The sequence below is a fragment of the Trachemys scripta genome, chromosome 9 (genome assembly GCF_013100865.1).
Source record: "Trachemys scripta elegans isolate TJP31775 chromosome 9, CAS_Tse_1.0, whole genome shotgun sequence".
NCBI classification, from domain to species: Eukaryota; Metazoa; Chordata; order Testudines; family Emydidae; genus Trachemys; species Trachemys scripta.
Window position 1 is genome coordinate 101,251,194 of NC_048306.1, and position 8,885 is coordinate 101,260,078.

An 8,885-nucleotide genomic window follows, 5' to 3' on the forward strand; every position below is an offset into this window, starting at 1 on the left:
GTGACTTAGGTGTCTAATCACATAACAGAAACAGTATCAGAGGGGTAGCCGTGTTAGTCTGGATCTGTAAAAGCAGCAAAGAGTCCTGTGGCATCTTATAGACTAACCGATGTATTGGAGCATGAGCTTTTGTGGGTGAATACTCACTTCTGCGGATGCATGTAGGGAGATTGAAGTGTTCTTCTACAGGTTTTTGTACATCTCCTACAGGATGTACATCGGCCAAACCGGACAGTCCCTACGTAAAAGAATAAATGGACACAAATCAGATATTAGGAATGGCAATATACAAAAACCTGTAGGAGAACACTTCAATCTCCCTGGACACACAATAGCAGATTTAAAGGTAGCCATCCTGCAGCAGAAAAACTTCAGAGCCAGACTTCAAAGAGAGACTGCTGAGCTTCAGTTCATCTGCAAATTTGACACCATCAGCTCAGGATTAAACAAAGACTGTGAATGGCTATCCAACTACAGAAGCAGTTTCTCCTCCCTTGGTGTTCACACCTCAACTGCTAGAAGAGGGCCTCATCCTCCCTGATTGAACTAACCTCGTTATCTCTAGCCTGACTCACTCTTGCTTGCATATTTATACCTGCCCCTGGAAATTTCCACTACATGCATCCGACGAAGTGGGTATTCACCCACGGAAGCTCATGCTCCAATATGTCTGTTAGTCTATAACGTGCCACGGGACTCTTTGCTGCTATAACAGAAACAATGAACAATTGTAAGGAGCAAATAAATTGATAATGTCCCAATGCTGAAGATAAAAGGTCTCAGTTCATCAGATAATTTCATTTGTAATGAAGATCCAACTGGTGCTAGATAAGATGCAGCTACCTCTGGGGGGAGTTAATTGGCTGATTAATGTTTGCAAAGAAAATTGAAGATGAAGAGCATTATGCAATTTATCATTTTTGTTGTTGCTCTATGTTATAATGCAGCAGCTGGTTAGCAGATTACAACATCACTACACAATGATTTAATTATGATGGGGCATCATCACTGAATGTGTTTCTAGTGGGGTCCCGCGGGGATATGTTCTTGGCCCGACGCTATTGGACAATTTTATTAATGCCCTGAAAGAAAATATAAAATCTTTACTGAAAAAGTTTGCAGATGACACAAAAATTGGAGGAGTAGGAAATAATGAAGAGAACAGGTCATTGATGCACGGCTATCTGGATCACTTGGTAATCTGGGCGCAGGAAAATAATGCACATTTTAATATGGTTAAATGTATAATACATCTAGGAACAAAGAATGTAGACCATACTTACACAATGGGAGACTCTACCCTGGGAAGCAGTGACTCTGAAAACAATTGAAAAAGGGAGCAGATAATCAACTGAACATGAGCTCCCGCTATGGCCAAAAAGGCTAATGTGATCCTTGGCTGCATGAACAGGGGAAACTTGAGTACGAGCAGAGAGGTTATTTTACCTCTGTATTTGACACTGGTGTGAGTGGCTGGAATCCTGTGTCCAGTTCTGGTGCCCACAGTTCAAGAAGGATGTTGATAAATTGCAGAGGGGTCAGAGAAGAGCCACAAGAATGATTAAAGGATTAGAAAACCTGCTTTACAGTGACAGACTTAAAGAGATGAATCTATTTCACTTAATAAAGAGAAGATTAGGGGGTGACTTGATGACAGTCTATAAGAAGCTACACGGGGAACAAATATTTAATAACGGGCTCTTCAGTCTATCAGAGGAAGGTCTAACATGATCCAATGTCTGGAAGTTGAAACTAGACAAACTCAGACTGGAAATTAGGTGTAAATTTCTACCAGGGAGAGTAATTAACCATTGGAACAGCTTACCAAGGGTTGTGGCGGATTCTCCATCACTGACAATTTTTAAATCAAGACGGGATGTTTTTCTAAAGGCCCTGCTCTAGGAATTATGTTGGGGAAGTTCTCGGGCCGGTGCTATGCAGGACGTCAGACTAGATGATCACAATGGTCCCTCCTGACCTTCAAATCTATGAATCTACAGATTAGTAAGTGAAGAAAATGTTGGTGTCCATTTGAAGTAATAGGAATGTTGGAATTTGGCCAGAATACCAGGGTAAACTTATTAAGTGTCATGGGATCTTTAATAATCACAAGTGGCCAAAGGCTTCAATTTTACATCTGAGCTATAAACACCGCAGGTGTGATTTTGAAGTAACTTGTACGGGGTAAATTGGGAGTAACGCTCCTGATCTCAGGGCATTTCTACCAGAGCAAAACTAACATAAATAAGATCAGGTTTCAGAGTAGCAGCCGTGTTAGTCTGTATCCGCAAAAAGAAGAACAGGAGTACTTGTGGCACCTTAGAGACTAACAAATTTATTAGAGCATAAGCTTTCGTGGACTACAGCCCGCTTATGCTCTAATAAATTTGTTAGTCTCTAAGGTGCCACAAGTACTCCTGTTCTTCTTTTTGCGGATACAGACTAACACGGCTGCTACTCTGAAACCTGATCTTATTTATGTTAGTTTTGCTCTGGTAGAAATGCCCTGAGATCAGGAGCGTTACTCCCAATTTACCCCGTACAAGTTACTTCAAAATCACACCTGCGGTGTTTATAGCTCAGATGTAAAATTGAAGCCTTTGGCCACTTGTGATTATTAAAGATCCCATGACACTTAATAAGTTTACCCTGGTATTCTGGCCAAATTCCAACATTCCTATTACTTCAAATGGACACCAANACCTTAGAGACTAACAAATTTATTAGAGCATAAGCTTTCGTGGACTACAGCCCGCTTATGCTCTAATAAATTTGTTAGTCTCTAAGGTGCCACAAGTACTCCTGTTCTTCTTTTTATAAATAAGATCAGAATCAGGCCCCGCAGCCCCAACTCCACAGCACCGTACTGAGGATTGGTTCAATATTGACTAAGAGGGAAGAATGTGGCTTGCTCCTTATTATTATTTATTACTATTATTGTAGTAGTATCTAGAGGCCACCAATCAAGGAACACGGCTCTGTTGTGCTCGGCGCTGTACATACATATATCATAAAAAGATGGTCTCTGGTTCCATTTCCTCCAGCACCAAGCATTGGTTGGAAACTCCCATCCAGGCCATCTGGACTCCCTTTATTAGTAATGATGGGGTCAGAGCCCAGAGTAGGATGACTAAGGGTTATCATGTGCCCCCGCCCTTTTTTGCCAGACCTTTGCCATCACACAATGCCTCATCATAATAAAACTGAAGTGAATTGCACTTTCTTAATTCTGTGGATGTAAATAAAAAGCTGTGAGTGGGTGTAGAAGAGGGTGAGAGCCAAGCCCTGTGAGGAAAGGTACTGCCTGGAACTGCAAAAGCTGTGAGGTCAGTATGGAGCGCTGATGATTTTTTCACATAACCACATATCTTTCATTTTGGCAGGTCTGTGCCACAAAGCTAAACTCTAATCTTGCATTCAATTTCATGCTTCTATAGCCACATTTGTAATTAGCTTTAAGAGTAAAATATGTGTTTCAGTGCAAAGGCATATACTTTGCTACACTTTGGCGGGTCAGTGGCTCCTTAAAAATGTTTGGCTGGATGGATCGAAAAGAGTTTATTTCAGGTAATGAACAACATCAGCACAAATGGCTACACTGGGCAAAAGAGTCAGTGTAAAAAAAAAATGTTTTTTTCCTTACCTAAACCTGGAAGACTAAACTGGTTCAATCCATGTCATCTTATATTTAGTAAGAAACCAATTCACAGTTACATGGCTCAGTGGACTGGGAATAGGCACTACTGCCTTTCGTTTCTAGGTTGCCAGTTTGACTCCACACCAGCTCGGTAGAGACTAAAAATTGCTACCATGTGATGGTTTTTTTGGTGATCTATTTGAAATGAGATGGTGTACTGTCTGTCCAGGCCCTAGAGGACAACTCCCCATATCACAGAAGCCACCATCACAATGGATAAAGCTCTTGGTAGTCTTGGCAGTGGGGCCACGAATTTGGGCATGTAGGATAGACAGTATTTTTCACTCCAAGACATGTCCTCTCCCCTCATAGTTGGGGAGGTAAGAGGAAAGCCTGCCTTGCAATCAACTCTCCTGGATTATTTATTATTATTATTATGGTCCCCCAGGATGCTTGTGATTTGGTTTCTCCCACAAGTACTTAATTTAGACCAAATGGCATTTTAGACATTGGATACTATTAATAAAAAGTCTATCATTCCTACAAAATGTTACTGACTTTGATTTTGTAAATTAACTTCACTTTGTGGGTTTTGCCCTTTCATAATCTGTGTAGCTGCAAGGAGTCATCTTAAGTGGAAGTGACACAACAAAAACCTACTTTTGACAGCTTGCAGGTTTAATAAGAGAGATCCTAGGATGATTCTTTCCTTCTGAAGCAAAATTTATCTTTATTCAGAAAACATGTGTGCACATTGTTAATGCACAGTGTATGCATTACATATTTTTGGCTTTTGTGTGTGTGTGTGTGTGTGTGTGTGTGTGTGTGTGTGTGTGTAAAGATACATTCTTATAGTCAGCTGCTCTCTGGCAATATCCACACACAGGAAAAAAAAAAGAGGTGATTTTAAAAATGATTAGTCCCATTCCATACCAGTTCAGGATCTGAAAGTGTTTCCATTCTTCCGACTTGGATTTCGAGGTTTGATATAACCCAGCCGTACTTACTTGCACTTACTTGCACTTTTGTAACTGAAAACGATAGTGACTAGATTAAAATTTTGCAGCTTCTCTGGTCATGAGTTCACGATGTGGACTTTAAAAAAGACACGAATGGGTAAAACACCATGTTTTACTAAACTGAAGAAGGCACCATACTTTAAACAATCCGAGATGGCTGACACAGCATACAAAGGTGTAATAAAAGCACTATTCAATGTTCCCCTCCAACAACAATAGCATCCTACAATGCTGGGCTAGATTCTGTTCTTAGATACATTTATGTAAATCTGGTGTGATTCCACTCCACTTTGGCATTGCTCTGGCTTTACGTTGTTATAACTGAGATCAGAATCTGGCCAACTGACTTCCGAAGTAACAGAACCACCTGCTAGGCTCTCGGCTGATGTAAATCAAGGCAGTGCCATTAACTTCTGCAGAGCTACAATGATTGATGCCAGTGGAGGATCTCGCCCAAGGTGTTTAGTTCTTTGGCATCACGTATAATAATCCTCAGATCTGCTTGAAATGGAGCTTTTTTTTTTCATGAACATTTTAGAGAAAAACAGAGAGATTTTTGCTTTCATTGGGATTTTTTGTGAAAAATTTCAGTTTTCACCAAAAAAAAAAAAAATTCAGATCATTTTGGTGGGAAAAATCCCACTTTCTCTAACTTTTTTAATTTCCCCCACTTTTTCCCCACTGGAAACCCCTATTTTTGATGGCAGATGTTTTAGCAAACATTGTGAACTAACAACCACAGTGAACTAAATCCTGGTGTTCTTACTCCATCCTTACTCAAGTGGTAGTTCACAGTGATTATGACTGCTAGGAAGCAGAGACTCTGAAAAGATTTGGGAGTCATGGTGGATAACCAGCTGAACATGAGCTCCCAGTGAAATGCTGTGGCCAAAGGGGCTACTGCAGTGTTTCTCAAACAGGGGTCGCCGCTTGTGTAGAGAGAGACCCTGGCAGGCCGGGCTGGGCTGGTTCGTTTACCTGCCCCGTCCGCAGGTCCAGCCGATCGCAGTTCCCACTGGCTGTGGTTCGCTGCTCTGGGCCAATGGGAGCTGCTGGAAGCGGCGCGGGCCGAGGGACGTGCTGGCCACCGCTTCGAGCAGCCCCCATTGGCCCAGAGCAGTGATCCGCGGCCACTGGGAGCCGCGATCGGCCGGACCTGCAGACGGGCAGGTAAACGAACCGGCCCGGCCCGCCAGGGGCTTTCCCTACACAAGCGGCGACCCCTGTTTGAGAAACCCTGGTCTAACCTGATTCACTGGCTGGAAGTTGAAGCTAGACACATTCAGACTGCAAATAAGGTGTAAATTTTAAATGGTGAGCATAATTAACCCTTGGAACAATTTACCAAGGGTTGTGGTGGATTCTCCATCACTGATCATTTTAAAATTTAGATTGGCCTGTGCTCTACATGGGGTCAGACTAGATAATCACATTGGTCCCTTCTGATCTTGCAATCTATGAATCTATGAAAAGCAGGCACTATACAGACTGAGTTATAAACTGCAAACTTTTACAGTTTTGGAGCCATGTCATTCCATGGTGATTTATGCAAAATGCCCATTGACTTTGGTGGAGTTCAATCTGTGGGATGATGGGTGAAGCTCCTTGTTGTAAAGAGGGTGTCTTCCTCTGAGATTGTGCCATGCCTGGGACTCCACTCCTTACTGGAGTCTCTGCCTGCTACTAAACTGCAAACAATAAATCAACATGAATGAATCCCCGGGAGAATATATCATTGGAATTTGCCATGTGATGGACTGAACCACACCGATGTACCCTGTCATCACGTCACAAGCTGGTGATAGCAGGAAGACTGCTTGAATGAAGTTGCCTATTCTGGAGTGCCAGCAATGCCGCAAATGCATCACAGTGGAGAGCTCCATTTTTTCCATGCAGCCGCTCATTCTGATTCTGCAACACTTACTCACCTGGTGAGCCCTTACTCACAGGAGCAGGCCCACTGAAGCCAATTTAAATCAGTGAGTAAATCCGCTTAGAAATCATGTCCCAGTGCTTTGTGTGTAGAGACTAGAATTCTTCTTCAACTTCGACATACTCATGTTTGTTCCAGACAAATGAGCAGAATTCTAGTTACTATTGTTCTTTCCACAGTAACATTGAAGTAATAATAACGTCCCCATAACACAATCAGGCAGCCCCTTTACGAGCAGGTCCTGCGAGCCCGGGCATAATTGGAGAATTGGCCCTTTAAGAGGGGGGCGCACTGGGAAATGTACACTCCAGAAGAGATTGTTGGTGGTCATATGACTGGGGGAGGGGTTAGTTGATTGGCCAAGATGATAATATAACTAGCAGCCTGCTGTTCAGGGGAGCAGGTGGGGGAGTGGAGGTGTTGATCTCAGCTTGGTCTGCCCATGGTAGCAGGCTTGGGAAGACAGAGCAGGAACGAGAAGGGCTGTAGGGACTGGACAGAGAAAGACCCCCAGGAGGGATCAGAAGGAAGTTGCCTGGGTGTTGCATGGTGTTGAAGGGAGATAATGCTTGTACTTATTTCTGGAGCCTGGTGGGGACCTGCAGCCAGGGTAGAGTCGAGTCTCCCTTCTGTGGCCCTGCACTCACAAGGCCAATGGGCTGCTGAGTCTAGGATGGGGCTAGAAGAGGAGCTGGGGTCCAGCGAGGGAGAATATATTTTGTGACCCTGTGAGGCTGCCGCTTGGGCAGGCAGGGGAAGAGCCATGGAGTCTAAGGAGGGAGGGGAGCTATTGTTTCCATTTGGTTTGATTTGTTGAGTCTGGAAGGGGCGGACTCTTGTGTCTTAGCAGATGGGCTAAGGCATCCCAGTGAGCCAACAGCGCTGGGGGCTGGAGGAGCACCAGGAGAAGACTATGGGTCAGTTGGAAGGGGGGTGGCACCTGGGACATGACACAGCAGCTAGCAAGATGATCATGTCACACGACCTACATATAGCTCATAAGATATGAACGGTGCCACCCTGAAACACCCCAAACGAACCCACAAGTCAGGCTGATGAAGGGCTAGACTGCACCACCTCAGGCAGGCGATCCCTAGCATAGTCCCATTTTGAGTAAACTCTCACCAACATGAGCAAGTGTCCGTGGGGACAAAATTCTCCTACAGCCCTGGCTGGTGAAGGCCAGTCATCTTGAAGCAGATTTAATCATTGACTTCAGCTGAGGAAGCTTAAAAACCCAGGATGCGCCAGCTCTTTTAGTAAATGGAAAAGAGGTTTGTGGGATGCTGAGTGACATGCCCGAAGAGAGGGCCAAACCTCCACTGGCAGCACATGGCGGACAATGTTGAATATAAATGCTTACACTATGGAGTAACTTTGCAGCATATTGTTGTATGTGGTATTTAGGGCCCAGTCCAACCCCCTCTGACTTCAAAGAACTTTGATTGGACTCTTGGGCCCCCTATTAACATGAATTCCTGACACACCTTGGTGAAAAGTCACCTCCAGGGATTAATTTTTTGGTTGCCATCAAGTATTAGAAGAAAATAGAACGGCTCAAACCAGTGTCTCTCAATCCTTTCAAGTTGGCAGCCTCTCATTCAAAGTCAAAAAGCTCTGCATCCCCTTTACGTTTCCTATAAAATTAAGAGTAAAAAAAAATGCATCCATGCCGATGGCAAGCCTGTCTCACTAATTTTGTGGGTTTGGAAAGTTTGACAGAAAATACTTGATCCTGAAGGATCAGGGCCTCAGGGGCGTGGGGGAGCCAGATTTTCTTCTCCTCGGATTGCTATGAAGTTTTCAACATCTCATGACCTCCTCTTCCCCATTGCCCCCGAGTTGAGAAACGCTGCATTCAATTGAATTATTTATTTTATTTATTTGCATTTAAGATAAAAGAGGCCGGTCTACGGCTCTAGGTGCTCTAACATAATTATACAGTAATACAATGAGATGAAAGGGCACCAGCATTAAAATCAGCAGTTCCACAGGAGCTCAGTCAGCCAGTCACCTACTCTCTTCATCATCTAGGAAGCGTGCACTCAGCCTTCTCCAGCAGCCCTGTCCAATAGGTGTCGTTTGCAGCATGCCCAGAAAGTCACCAGATTTGGGCTAGGATTTAGTTGGGGATTGGTCCTGCTTTGAGCAGGGGGTTGGACTAGATACCTCCTGAGGTCCCTTCCATCCCTGATAGTCTATGATTCTATGTTGGATCAGTGGGCGTGGGAGGGAGGTTTTGGAGCCTGCAGGGTGAACACCCTGCCAGCCGCTCCCTCTCTTTTATAACAGGGGG